This window comes from Callorhinus ursinus, unplaced genomic scaffold (genome assembly GCF_003265705.2).
Source record: "Callorhinus ursinus isolate GAN/ISIS: 27379988/994484 unplaced genomic scaffold, GSC_fseal_2.0 scaffold4, whole genome shotgun sequence".
NCBI lineage: Eukaryota > Metazoa > Chordata > Mammalia > Carnivora > Otariidae > Callorhinus > Callorhinus ursinus.
In genome coordinates, this window is record NW_027397066.1 from 24,578,822 (window position 1) to 24,593,908 (window position 15,087).

Here is a 15,087-nt window from a genome sequence, read left to right on the forward strand (position 1 = left end):
TGTGTTCTCTAGGATTTTGATGGTTTCAGGTCATATTTAGGTCTTTATCCATTTTGAATTTATTTTTGTGTCTGGTGTAAGAAAGTGGTCCACTTTTTTTTTTTTTGCATGTTGCTGTTGAGTTTTCCCAACACCATTTGTTGAAGAGACTATCTTTATCCCATTGGATATTCTTTCTGCTTTGTCTAAGTTTAATTGACCATATAGCTGTGGGTTCACTTCTGAGTTTCTATTTTGTTCCATTGATCTATGCATCTATTTTTGTGTCAGTACCATACTGTCTTGATCAATACAGCTTTGTTATATAATTTGGATTCCAGAATTGTGATGCCTCTAGCTTTGCTTTTCCTTTTCAAGGTTGTTATTTGAGGTCTTTTGTGGCTCATTATGAATTTTAGGATTGTTTGTTGTAACTCTGTGAAAATGCTAGTGGTATTTTGGTGGTATTGCATTAAATCTATAGATTGCTTTGGGTAATATATAAATTTTGACAATATTTCTTCTTCCAATCCACAAGATTGGAATTTTTTTTATTTCTTTTTGTCTTACTCAATTTCTTTAAGTGTTCTATAGTTTTCAGAGTACAGAGCTTTTACCTCTTTTTGCTAGGTTTGTTCCTAGGTATCTTGTGTGTTTTTCATGCAATTGTAAATGGGATTGATTCCTTCATTTCTCTTTCTGCTGCTTCATTAGTTGTGTTTAGAAATGCAACAAATTTCTCTTTATTGATTTTGTATCCTCCAACTTTACTCAATTTGTGTATCAATTCCAGCAATCTTTGGTGGCATCTTTCAGGTTTGCTATTATAGTATCATATTTTCTGCAAATAGTAAAAGTTTGACTAGCCAATTTAAATGCCTTTTATTTATTGTTGTTGTTGTTGTTGTTGTCTGGTTGCTAGGAAAGGACTTCCAGAACTATATATAAATAACAGTGGTGAGACTGGACATCCCTGTCCTGTTCTTTACCATAGAGTATAAGCTCTCAGTTTTTCCTCATTGAGGATGATATTAACTGTGAGTTTTTCATATATGGCCTTTTATTTTTTTAAGATTTTATTTATTTATTTATTCATGAGAGACGGGGAGAGAGAGAGAGAGAGAGAGACAGAGAGAGAGAAGCAGAGGGAGAAGCAGGCTCCCAAGGAGCAGGGAGCCCGATGCAGGACTCGATCCCAGGACCCTGGGATCATGACCTGAGCTGAAGGCAGACGTTTAACCATCTGAGCCACCCAGGAGCCCCATATATGGCCTTTTTGATGTTGATGTATGTTCCCTCTAACCCAACTTTGTTAAGTGTTTCTGCTTAATGAATGGTTGCCATACTTTCACAAATGCTTTATCTGCATCTACTGAGAGGATCATATGGTTCTTAATTTTTCTTTAATTAATGTGGTATATCACATTGATTGATTTGTGAATATTGAACCATCCTTGTAGCCCAGGAATAAATCGCACTTCATCATGGTGAATGATTCTTTTAATATACGGTTGGATTCAATTTGCTAGTATTTTGTTGAGAATTTTTGCATCCATGTTCATCAGGAATATTGGCCTATAGTTTTTGTTTTGCTTTGTTTTGTTTTTTAGTGGACTCTTTGTCTCGTTTTGGAATCAGGGTAGTGATGGTTTCATACAATTAGTTTGGAAATTTTCCTTCCTTTTCCACTTTTTGGAATAGTGTGAAAATAGGTATTAACTCTTCTTGGAATATTTGTTAGTGCAGCTCCTGTGTGGCACAGTCAGTTAAGCATCCAACTCTTGGATTTGACTCAGGGTTGTGATCTCAGGGTCATGATCTTAGGGTCATCAGATTGAGCCCTGCATCAGGCTCCACATGAGTCCTCTTAAGTTTTTCTTTCCCTCTCCTAATGCCCCTCCCCCCATGTTCTGTCTCTCTAAAATATAAATAAACAATTCTTTAAATGTTTGGTAGAATTCCCCTGGGAAGCCTTCTGGCCCTGGACTTTTATTTGTTGGGAGATTTGTTTTATTACTGATTCAACTTATTTGCTGGTTATTAGTCTGTTCAAGTTTTCTATTTCTTCCTGTTTCCATTTTGGTAGTTTATATGTTTCTAAGAATTCATCCCTTTCTTTCATATTGTCCAATTTGTTGGAATATAGTTTTTCATAACATTCTGTTATTATTGTTTGTATTTCTGTGGTATTAGTGGTTATTTCTCCTCTCTCATTTGTGATTTTATTTCTGTTGGTCCTTTCTTTTTTCTTTTTAATAAATCTGGCTAGGGATTTATCAATTTTATTTTTTTCAAAGAAGCAATTCCTAATTTCATCGATCAATTATTTCCCTTCTGCTGGCTTTTGGCTTCATTTGTTGTTCTTTTTCTAGCTCCTTTACGTGTAAGGATTGGTTGATTATTTGTGATTTTTCTTGCTTCTTGAGGTCAGCCTGTATTGCTATATACTGCCCTTTTAGGAGAGCTTTTTTTTTTTTTTTTTTTTTGCATCTCAAACATTTTGGACCATTGTGTTTTTATTTTCATTTGTTTCGATGTATTTCTTTAAATTTCTTCTTTGATTCCCTGGTTGACCCATTCATTGTTTAGTAGCATTTTGTTTAACCTCCATGTATTTGTGGTCTTTCCAAATTCTTATTTGTGGTTTACTTCAAGTTTCATAGCATTGTGTTCAGAATATATATGTGGTATGGTCTCAATAATTTTGTACTTGTTGAGGCCTAATGTGTGACCTATTATGTAATCTATTCTGGAGAATTTCCCATGTGCATTTCAAAAGAATGTGTATTGTGCTTTAGGATGAAATATTCCGAATATATCTGTTAAGTCCATTTGCTTTAGTGTGTCATTCAAGGCTTGTTTCCTACTTGACTTTCTGCTTACATGATCTGTCCATTGATGTAAGTGGGGGTGTTAAAGTCCACTATCATTATTGTATGATTATTAATGAGTTCCTTTATATTTATTATTGTTGTATATATTTGGGTGCTCCCATTTTGGGGCATAAATATTTACAATTGTTAGATCTTCTCATTGGATAGTCCCCTTTATTATGATATAGTGTCCTTTTTTTTTCTTCTTACAGTCTTTGTTTTAAAGTCTATTTTGTCCATGTAAGTATGGTTACTCTGATTTTCTTTTGACATCCATTTGCATGATAAATATTTCTCTACCCCCTCATTTTCAATCTTCAGGTGTCTTTGGGTCTAAAATGAATCTCTTGTAGGCAGCATAGAGATGAGTATTGTTTTTTAGTCCATGCTGACATCCTATGTCTTTTGATTGGAGTGTTTTGTCCATTTACATTCAGAGTAATTATTGATAGATATGTATTCCATGCCATTTTATCACTTATTTTGTCATTGTTTCTGGAGATTTTCTCTGATCCTTTCTTGTCTTTGTCATTTTTGTTTTTCGTTTCCACTAATTTTTTGAAGAGCTGGTGTAGTGGTCATGAACTCCTTTACTTTTTGTTTGTCTGGGAAACTCTTTCTCCTTCTATTCTGAATGATAGCCCTGCTGGATAGAGTATTCTTGGCTGCAGATTTTTTTCCCATTCTGCACTTTGAATATATCATTCCTCTCCCTTCTGGCTTGCCAAGTTTCCTTTGAGAGATCCACAGCTAGCCTTATGGGTCTTCTTTGTATGTTAGGGACTTATTTTGTCTTGCTGCTCTCATGATTTTTTCTTTATCACTGTAATTTGCAAGTTTAATCACAATATGTCTTGGTGTTGGCCTGCTTTTGTTGAGTTTGATGGAAGTTCTCTGTGCCTCCTGAATCTGGATGTCTGTTTCCATCCCCAAATTAGGGAATTTTTCTGCTGTTATTTTCTCAAATAAATTTTCTGCCCCCTTTTCTCTCTCCTCTTCAGGGACTCCTATAATATGAATGTTAGTATATTTGATGGAGTCAGAGTTTCCTAAGTCTATTCTTGTGTTCCATAATTCTTTCTCTCTTTTGTTCAGCTTCATTATTTTCCATTATTTTATCTTTTAGATCACTTATTCACTTCTCTGGTTCTTCCAATCTTGTGTTCATTACATCAAGTCTATTTCAAATCTCAGTTATTGAATTTTTCATTTCTGACCAATTCTTTTTTAACTCATCTCTGTTGTAAAGGTCTCACTGATGTCTTCTATTTTTTTTTTCTCAATCCCAGTGATTATTCCTTTAAATACTCCATCAGGCATATTATATCTGTTGTGCTTAGATTTCTTGCCATAGTGTTATTTTTCTTTCATTTGGAATAAATTCCTGTTTTGGCATTTTGTCTAAGTCTCTGTCCTCTGTGTGTTAGAAAAGCCTGTTATGTTTCCTTCTCCTGAGAATAATAACTTTATGAAGATAAGCTCATATAGTGTCCAGGGCCTGGAACTTCAGGGAGTTTCCCTGGTGTGTTCTCTGTGTATTTTCCTGTTGCATTTTGGCTGCTCTGTCCTCAGGCTGGCCGTCTGCAGAGGCTTGCCTTTCCTCCAGTGGGCAGTGTTTGGCCCTAGGCCAGAATGTGGTGAGTTTTAAATAGGTGTACTACTGCTACTTCCACTAAAACTGAAGCCCTGCAGAATTCTCTGGTCGGGAGACATGGTCTGGGCAGGGGTTTCTGCTGGTCTCCTGGAGAAGGGACCCACAGTGCTGGGACTAAAACAAACTTGACCAAGAAAGGCAGTACCACCAAGTGCAGGAGTGTGGGACTTGGTGTAAGCAGGTTAGGCAGCCAGTCTGAGGGCTGAGCTGCTTTCTGCTGGTTGTTCTGAATTTATGTTGAAGGGCAAGAGAGACCAATGTTGCCAGGTGGCTCCTTTGTCCCCAGAGAGATGTCTCTGTGAATGCTGCCTCTCAGGGATGTGCTCCAAGAAGAGTGAAGAGTCATCCCACTGTGTGTCCCAGGAGTTTTTCAGATGGCTGTTTCAAGGCAGTTGGCTCCCTGGGATTATTTGCCTGCCTTCTCTCTAGGAGCAAGGTAGTGCCTTCAGGGCTCTATCTCAGCCAAACCACAGACTTTTAGAACTCCAGGCTTTAAGACCCCGGTTGCAAGAATTCATGAAAATCAACCCCTCTCATTTTCCCACCCAGTGACTTTGGGGAACTGTTCTTCTTGTGTACTCACCTGTGTGTTCTCTCATTCATGTCTTTTTCTGTGACCACAGCTCCTCCTCTGTGGTCCATTTCTTTCCCAAACCACATCTCTGCACTTCCTACTTTCTTCAATGTGGTTTCTCTCCCTTTAGATATAGAGTTTGTTCTGTCAGTCTTCAGGTGGATTTCTGGGGTATTTAGAATGATTTTATACTTATCCAGTTATGTTCAAGGGATAAAACAAGCCTAGGGTCCTCTTACTATGCTAACATCTTAGCTACTCTGTTACACTGAAAGAATTATAACATTACTGTGAACAACTGTGTGCCAATAGGTTTAGATAATTGAGATGAAATGGACATATTCTTTAAAACACACAAATTACCAAAACTCATTAAGACTCATTAAGAAATAGAACTCAACACACCTATAAAAGTGTTGGATATGAAATCAAAACCTCCCAACAAAGAAAAGTCCAGGATTTTTTCTTGACAAAAGGACAAAAACAATTTTAAAAATGAACAAAGGGTTTGAAAAAAGGACATTGAAAAGATATTCACAATCCTTGGTCATTAAAGAAGTACAGATGAAAATCACAGTGAAATACCACTGCACACAACTAGTATGGCTTTAATTAAGAAAGTGGAAATTAGGATGGCTCGGTTGAGCATCCAACTCGATTTCAGCTCAGGTAATGATCTCAAGGTTTTGAGCTCAAGCTCTGCACTGAGGATGGGGCCTTCTTAAGATTGTCTCCCTTGGCCCCTCCCTTGCTCTCTCCCTCTCAAAAAAAAAAAAGTTGAAATTAATAACTATTGTGATTTTGAGAAATAGGATGGTTGTGGTTGAGGATGTAAAATAGTGCAGCTACTGTGGAAAATAGTTTGGAAATCCCTTAAAAAGTTAAACAGAATATTCAGCAATTATACTCTTGGGTATATAGATTTAAAAAAATGTGTATCTACACAGAAACTTGTTTCCATATGTCTGTTGTAGCATTATTTATACAAGTTAAAATATGGAAATAAGCCAAATATGCAGCAATGGGAAAATGGATAAAGTATGGTATATAAAGACAATGGGATATAATTTATCCATAAAAATTAACAAATTATTGAGAAATGCTATAACTTGGGGAGCCTTAAAACATTATTTTAAGGAAAGAAGCCCATCATAAAAGGTTACAATTTTTTTTTAAGATTTTATTTATTTATTTGAGAGAGAGAATGAGATAGAGAGCATGAGAGGGGAGAAGGTCAGAGGGAGAAGCAGACTCCCTGCTGAGCAGGGACCCCAATGTGGGACTCGATCCCAGGACTCCAGGATCATGACCTTAGCTGAAGGCAGTCACTTAACCAACTGAGCCACCCAGGCACCCAAAAGGTTACAATTTTTATGTATAATTCCTTTTATATGATATTCAGATGATTAATTGATATACAGAATGCAGATTACAGGTTATAGAGGTGAAGGGAGTGGGGAATGGGGAGTATAATTACAAATAATTATGGGTAGTATAATTAATCATATAGGGTATTTTTATGGGATAATGAAAGTTTTAAAACTAGAGAGATCTGTTTCTACAACATTGTGAATACATTAAACATCACTGAATTATAACTTTAAAATAGCTACTATTTGTGATGTGAATTTGACCTACTTTTTTTAAAATCACATGATATACAATATTTATTGGTTATGCTCTCCACTAAGTTCAAGATCAATTAGAATAGATTGAATGTCCTATACAAATTATCTCTGTTCTTCTATATCAATTGTTTAGTTGAGTTATAGAATCATCTCTAAAACTTCTAGTGAATTTTTGCCTGGAAGCAGAATTTTAAAAAGGTAATATCAATTCTAAATGATATTTTATTCATTCATTCTATGTACTACAGTAATTACATACCTGAGATACCAAATGGAATGGAAATCAACACTGATCATTGGAAAATATCTACTAGAGGTTATTTATGTACTAGTCCTTTGATGACAGTCAAGAATCTAAAAATTTGATTTCAGTTATTAAAAAAATATATTTGTATCCTTTTATGACTTTTCAGGTCTCTAAATATGAAGCTTTCATTTAAAAATTTAAGAGTAGCTAATATTGAAAGCTTACTGTATCTGAGGTGTTGTTCTAAGCACTTAATGTCTCTCAGCTTATTTAATCAATAAAAGATCTAATTACATATTTAATAAATAAACTTTGATAGTTTCCTCCTATAAAATAGGGTCACAGGTAGAACAGTACACTGAATTTTTGTGAAGATATAATGAAAATTACAGGAGATATAATAGGCAAAATATTGTAGTTCAAACAGGAAGATGATGGAGTAGGAAGATCCTAAGCACACATCATCCCATAGATATAATGAGATAATACCTACATCAGTGTAAATAACCCAAAGATGACCCAAAGACTGGCAGAACAAACTCTCCAGAGCTAAATGTAGAGAAGAAGCCACATTGAAGAGGGTGAATTCCACCAAACATTTAAAGTAGAGTTAATAGTTATTTTACTCAAACTATTCTAAAACAATAGAAGGAAAGCTTCCAAATTCATTCTATGAGGCCAACACCACCTTGATAGCAAAACCAGATAAAAACACTACAAAAAAAGAGAACTACAGATCAATATCTCTGATTAACAGAGATACAAAAATCTTCAACAAAATATTAGCAAATCTTATCCAATAATACATTTTTTAAAGCATTCACTATGACCAAGTGGAATTTATTCCTGGGGTGCAAGTGTGGTTCAATATTCTTGAATCTATCAACATGATATATGCCATCAACAAAAAAAAAAGGATAAAAACCATATGATCATTTTAATAGATGCAGAAAAAGACATTTGACAAAGTACAACATCCATTCATGTTAAAAACCCTCAACAAATTAGGTTTAAAGGGAACATACCTCAATGTAATAAAGGCTTTACATGAAAAACCCACAGCTAATATCATACTCCGTGGACAAAAACAGAGGTTTTCCCAGAAGATCAGGAATAAGACAAAATGTCCACTCTCATCACTTTTATCCAACATAGTACTGGAAGTCCTAGGCACAGTAATCAGGCAACAAAAATAAAAGGCATCCAAACTGATAAAACGTTCACTATGTGTAGATGACGTGATACTATATATAGAAAACTAAAGATTACACACACACACACACACACACACACACACACACACACACAAACTACTAGAATTGATAAATGAATTCAGTAAAGTCACAAAATACAAAATCAATATATACAAATCTGTTGCATTTCTATACCTTAATATTGAAGTAGCAGAAAGAGAAATTAAGAAAACAATCCCATTTCCATTTGCACCAAACGTTATAAAATACCTAGGAATAAACTTAACCAAGGAGATAAGAAACCTGAACTCTGAAACTATAAAACTTTAATGAAAGAGATTGAAGATGACACAACAAATGGAAAGATATTTCATGTTCATGGATTGGAATACCAAATATTGTTAAAATGCCCATACTTTCCAAAGCATTTTACAGATTAAATGCAATACCTATCAAAATATCAATAGCATTTTTCACAGAACTAGAACAAATAATCTTAAACTTGTATGGAACCACAAAAAAAAAACCTGGAAAGTCAAAGAAATCTTGAAAAAGAACAAAACTTGAGGTATCATAATCCCAGATTTCAAGGTATACACAAAGCTCTAGAAATAAGTACAGTATGGTACTGTCATGGAAATAGATACATGGATCAGTAGAACAGAATAGAGAGCCCAGAAATAAACCCATGATTGTATGATCAATTCATCATCCACAAAGGAGGCAAGAACAGACAATGGGAAAAAAGTTCCTTCAACAAATGATGTTGGGGAAACTGGACCACTTTCTACATAATACACAAAAATAAACTCAAAATGGATTAAAGACCTCCATGTGAGACCTAAAACCATAAAATTCCTAAATGAGAGCACAGGCAGTAATTTCTCTGACATCAGCCATTATATTTTTCTAGATATGTCTCCTGAGGCAAGGGAAGGAAATGCAAAATAAATTATTGGGTCTACAACAAAATAAAAAGCTTTTGCACAGCAAAGAAAATAATCCACAAAACTAAAAGACAACCTATAGAATGTCAGAAGAAATTTGCAAATGACATCTCTGATAAGGTGTTTGTATCTAAAGTACACAAAGAACTTATACAACTCAACACCAAAAGAAAAACAAGACACATAATTTAAAAATGGGCAGAAGACATGTACAGACATTTCTCCAAAGAAGACATACAGATGACCAACATACAAATGAAAAGATGCTCAACATCACTCCTCATCAGAGAAATGCAAAGGTGATGGACATTGGGGAGGGTATGTTCTATGGTGAGCTCGGTGAATTGTGTAAGACTGATGAGTCACAGACCTGTACCCCTGAAACAAATAATACATTATATTTTAATTTAAAAAATTCCCTGTAAGATGTTTCCAAATAAAAATTTTAAAATAGTAAAAAATAAAAATAAATACATACATACATACATACATACATACCACAATGAGCTATAATCTCTTACCTGTCAGGTTGGCCAAAATCAAAAACACAAGAAACAACAAGCGTTGTGAGGTTGTAGAGAAAAGGGAACACTCACACACCATCCCTTGGAATGCAAACCGGTGTGGCCACTGTGAAAAACATTATGGAGTTTTTTCAAAAAATTTAAAACATAATTCCCATATGATCCAATAATTCCACTACTGGGTATTTACCCAAAGAATATGAAAACACTAATTCAAAAAGATATATATGCACCCTTAAATTTATTGATATTATTTACAATAGCCAAATTATGGAAGCAAATCAAAAAACAGACTCAACTATAGAGAAAAAAACCCATGGTTAACAGGAGAGGTGGGAGGGGAGACTGGTTTAATAATTAAATGTAAGATAATACACTAGTCATGATGAGCACTGAGTTATGTACAGAATTACTGAATCACTATATTGTACACCTGAAGCTAATACAACAATGTATGTTAACTATACTGGAAAAAAAAAAATATATATATATATATATATGAGAACGGGAGGGTCCTCAGCTAAAGCCAAAAGCCGATCAAAGTGGTGGGACTCGCGCCGCGGCCGTGGAGACGTGAAGGCCGTCCGCACGCCTCCTCCCGATCCGGGTCTGTGCTCGCACTTGCTCTCCTCTCCGCGTCCCCATGAAGAAGACGGAGCTGATCCAGAAGGCGAAGCTGGCAGAACAGGCCGAGCGCTGCAACTACATGGCCACACCTGCATGAAGGCCGTGACCGAGCAGGGCGCCGAGCTGTCCAACGAGGAGCGCAACCTGCTCTCGGTGGCCTACAAAAACGTGGTCGGGGGCCGCAGGTCCGCTTGGAGGGTCATCTCGAGCATCGAGCAGAAAACCGACACCTCAGACAAGAAGTTGCAGCTGGTTAAGGACTATCGGGAGAAAGTGGAGTCTGAGCTAAGGTCCATCTGCACCACGGTGCTGGAATTGTTGGATAAATATTTAATAGCCAATGCAACTAATCCAGAGAGTAAGGTCTTCTATCTGAAAATGAAGGGAGATTACTTCCGGTACCTTGCTGAAGTTGCATGTGGTGATGATCGAAAACAATAGATAATTCCCAAGGAGTTTACCAAGAAGCTTTTGATATAAGCAAGAGAGATGCAGCCCACACACCCAATCCGACTGGGGCTGGCTCTTAACTTTTCCGTATTTTACTATGAGATCCTTAATAACCCAGAGCTTGCCTGCACCTGGCTAAAACAGCTTTTGATGAGGCCATTGCAGAACTTGATACCCTGAATGAAGATTCATACAAAGACAGCACCCTCATCATGCAGTTGCTTAGAGACGACCTAACATTATGGACATCAGACAGTACAGGAGAAGAATGTGATGTGGCAGAAGGGGCAGAAAACTAAATGCATACAGGGTGGTCATCCTTCTTCCCCTCAAGAAACCTTTTTACTCATCTCCATTCCTTATTCTATTTGGATTTCCTATAGCAAAGAAACCCATTCTTGTGTATGGAATCAACTGTTTATAGTCTTTTCCCACCGCAGCTTTGGGAAAACTCCATTCCTTGATTTGTGTTTGTCTTGGCCTTCCTGGTGTGCAGTTACTGCTGTAGAAAAGTATTAATAGCTTCATTTCATATAAACATAAGTAACTTCCAAACACTTATGTAGAGGACTAAAAATGTATCTGCTATCGAAGTAATCTGAACCAGTTCTGCAAGTGACTGTGTTTTGTATTACTATGACGATATGGAAATGTAGTCATTACAATTTACAAAGTGTTCTACATAACTTAATTTCCACATTCCCTCCCTTCTCTTCTTCAGGGGTTTCCTTTCAGTAAGCAACTTTTCCTTGCTCTTAATGTATTCCTTTTCGGTAGGAATCCAGAAGTATTCGATTGCATGGAAAAGCATTTGGCATTTCTGCGCTGGGGGTCACAAATTGAAATGCCTCCTGTATCATATATGATGGAGGTCTTGTATATCTGTGACAACAGGAAGTTTCCTTATTCATTCTTCATTGCTGCTGTTTAAGTTGACAACTTCCCTTCCCAATAAAAAATCACTTACACCTCCAAAAATAATTTTATATATATATATGAAAATATTTATTATGTTGCTATGGCACAAAATAAAATAGTTAAAACTATTATTATTACTCATTATTATTATTGTTAAGCTTTTTTTTTTTTAAAGATTTATTTGACAGAGAGAGAGAGAATACAAGCAGGGGGAGAGGGAGAGGGAGAAGGAGGCTTTCCGTGGAGCAGGGAGCCTGATGTGGGCTTGATCCCAGGACTTTGGGATCATGACCAGAGCCAAAGGCAGATGCTTAACCGACTGAGCCACCCAGGTGTCCCTACTGTTATTATTATTAAAATCATTTCAACATACTTCCAGTTTATGAAGGAATTAGAAAATCTGGGAAATGGCGAGTTGATAGAATATGACATTTAAGATGATTACAATTAAATCGGGTAGAGTTCAAATTATCTATCATGAGGCATTCCTAATTTTATTTTTTTTAAAGATTTTTATTTATTTGACAGAATGAGAGAGCAGGAGAGCACAAGCAGTGGGAGTGTCAGAGGGAGAGGGAGAGGAAGAAGCAGACCCCTCACCAAGCAGCGAACCTGATGCGGGGCTCGATCCCAGGACCCTGGGATCATGACCTGAGCTGAAGGCAGTTGCTTAACCAACTGAGCCCACCCAAGTGCCCCGAGGCATTCCTAATTTTAAATGACAAAAACAATATATTTTCTGAATATACTGTGGTATTTATAATATGAAATATAAATCTATGTCCATACAGTATACATAAAACTATATATTTATAGTTTTACTATTACTAATTTGTAAAGAACATAATGATTTAAAAGAGGTTATCTAAGGCATTTTTAAATTACCATGATAATGGTGGCAAGCTGATGAAAGTTTTGAGTATGAAACTTAACAAAAACTAGAATGAGAATGAGAGAGAGAAAATGAGAGAATAGAAGGAAGGAAAGAAGGAAGGGAGGGGAACATGAAGCACTACCTTCAATTTGCAAGTTATGCTTATGTATGCTTGTGGTTAGAATATGGTCCTGGTTGTGAAAATATACATAGTTTTGTCCTGTTTTTGCAGCTGACTTACTCTAACCTTGACTTTCTCTACCTTGAACAATATTGTGTGGTCTTTAATGGCTTTGATCTCATCTGAGAAAAGATGATTGAGAAGGCATTATTTTCCTAGATTCTAGTAGGCATTTGACAGCAAGAGCTATCATTTTTCATATTATGTATTGAAGTATCCATTTTTGGGGAATCTTAACAATTGACTGGTCACATCATAAGGAAATATTGTAAGAAAAATTAAAAGAATCTATTTTGTGCCTTTGGAAAATAGATTGACAGTAGTGGCAGACCTTTGAGGTTTATAATATTCTTTGTTTTAGTGGTGCTACAATTTTAACACTTTTTTTTAAATGTGTATCCCATTTTAAAATAATTTGAAAGAAACAGCATCTGTTACTTTCCTCAGAAACCTATCTTTCCAAATTTATAGCTTATGCTGTGATTTTTTTTTTCTTCATGAACAGCAACCTTCCTTAGATTTTTGTAAGTTTTTATGAGTACCACCAATTCAGTTTTCTTGGGGTTCCTATCTAAATTTTCTCTCTTCTGTGCTGTATTGGATACTGCAACTCAACTTCTACACAGTATGTGTGTGTGTGTGTGTGTGTGTGTGTGTGTGATCAAGTGTATTAAATTTGAATTCCTTTAATTTATATAATGTCAGATATTTATATAATCAAATTGAATGGCTTATATATTTTAACATTAATTCAATATTAACACTTGAAAAGGAAGATTATATAATTTTTTAGAACATACTTAGAGTATTTTGTGAATAAGCACAACTTATTTCCTTTTTTTTTTTAAAGATTTTATTTATGTATTTCAGAGAGAGAGAGAATGAGAGATAGAGAGCAGGAGAGGGAAGAGGGAGAAGCAGACTCCCCGCTGAGCAGGGAGCCCGATGTGGGACTTGATCCCGGGACTCCAGGATCGTGACCTGAGCCGAAGGCAGTCGCTTAACCAACTGAGCCACCCAGGCGCCCCAAGCACAACTTATTTCCTATAGCTCAAATTGTTATGACTGTTTTTGAGGAAATCAAAATCTTACTGCAGAATATCTATGAATATATTAACAGAGGAAACTTCTCAAATGCCCTTCCTTTTTCTTACACTACAAAAATGTCAGTGTTTCCATGAATAGCTTCTCCTAATTAAAATTTCAATATAATCAGTTATGAAGCCTATGAGTTTTTGAAAAAAACAAATTTGTTTGGAAATATTTCATAAGTAAGGTTATGAAAACTATTAAAGATGCTTAATGTCTTTTAATCTTCTGAATTGGTAACAATGGTTTTTAAGTGGAAAAGACTTTTTCATTTTTTAAAAAAATGTTTATTTAAAGAGATTCTAAGATGGACTGATTATATATTTTTATGATGTAATTTTTAGGTAGAAGCTAGACATGGACAGTGGAAGGAACACCCTGAGACAGAGTCCCAAGTCCCTGAATGGGTATGATAGAGACATGAGCAGGAGGTAAGGATGGTGATAAATAAGTTACATATTATAAGCCAGGGGTGGAGAGGGGAGGGGAGCTCAACATCTTGATCTTGTGGCTTCCAAGACCTTGGAGCTAACAGAGCCAGAGCCACAGGGGGAGCATGAGCTCTCTTCCACCTTGGCCCCAGGGTTACTCTTAGAGTCATTATAATGCATTTGCATTGCCCAATGGAGAAAGGCTGTCATGATGGTTCCAGTACAAACCCTGTGGGGTTTCTATTCTCTCATTTTCTCTCTCTCATTCTCATTCTAGTTTTTGTTAACTTTCATACTCAAAACTTTCATCAGCTTGCCACTATTATCATTAGGAAGGGGAGCTTCCTAACCTGTGGGAGGAGTTTCCCAAATGATTGGAAGCAGCCTCCAATAGAGACCACCTCACTGCACATCACAGCTCCTCTCAGCCCACAGAGACCCAATGATATCCAATCCCAAAACAACCTATGGGAGATTCCACCCTGAAAGTATACTTTTGCTTTGATAAACTGCTTTGTGCTTGCTACTTCCTTCTGGCTGTCTTTATTCAAGCATGGGTCCTCATGTAAATCTTCTTTTGGAGAATCCAAAGGCTGAGACCTCCATTGGCACAACACAGACTCTCCTACCTGTAACAGAATTTTAAAGTCATCTGAGTTTTATTCGAATACTGTGCCATTGATGTTACCTATTAACAGAAAAAAAATGTTTTTCATAACAAAAATGTATTCTTAAACTATCCAATTTTAAAATATTACCAATCACAAGCATAAATTCGTATTTGTGAATTTAATGCAAAGAATAGAAATGGTTGAAAAACAGTAGAAAAAAACAATGTGGACTTTTTGATCATGTTTCAATGCATTAGAGCAGGAAAATGTCAAATATATAGCATTTT

At 36.0% G+C, this 15,087-nt stretch overlaps 1 pseudogene; it reads left to right on the top strand.

Annotated features, from left to right (window-relative positions):
* Window positions 1-10,125: 10,125 nt before the first annotated feature.
* Window positions 10,126-11,314, top strand: LOC112835761 (14-3-3 protein theta pseudogene; annotated as a pseudogene).
* Window positions 11,315-15,087: the final 3,773 nt, after the last annotated feature.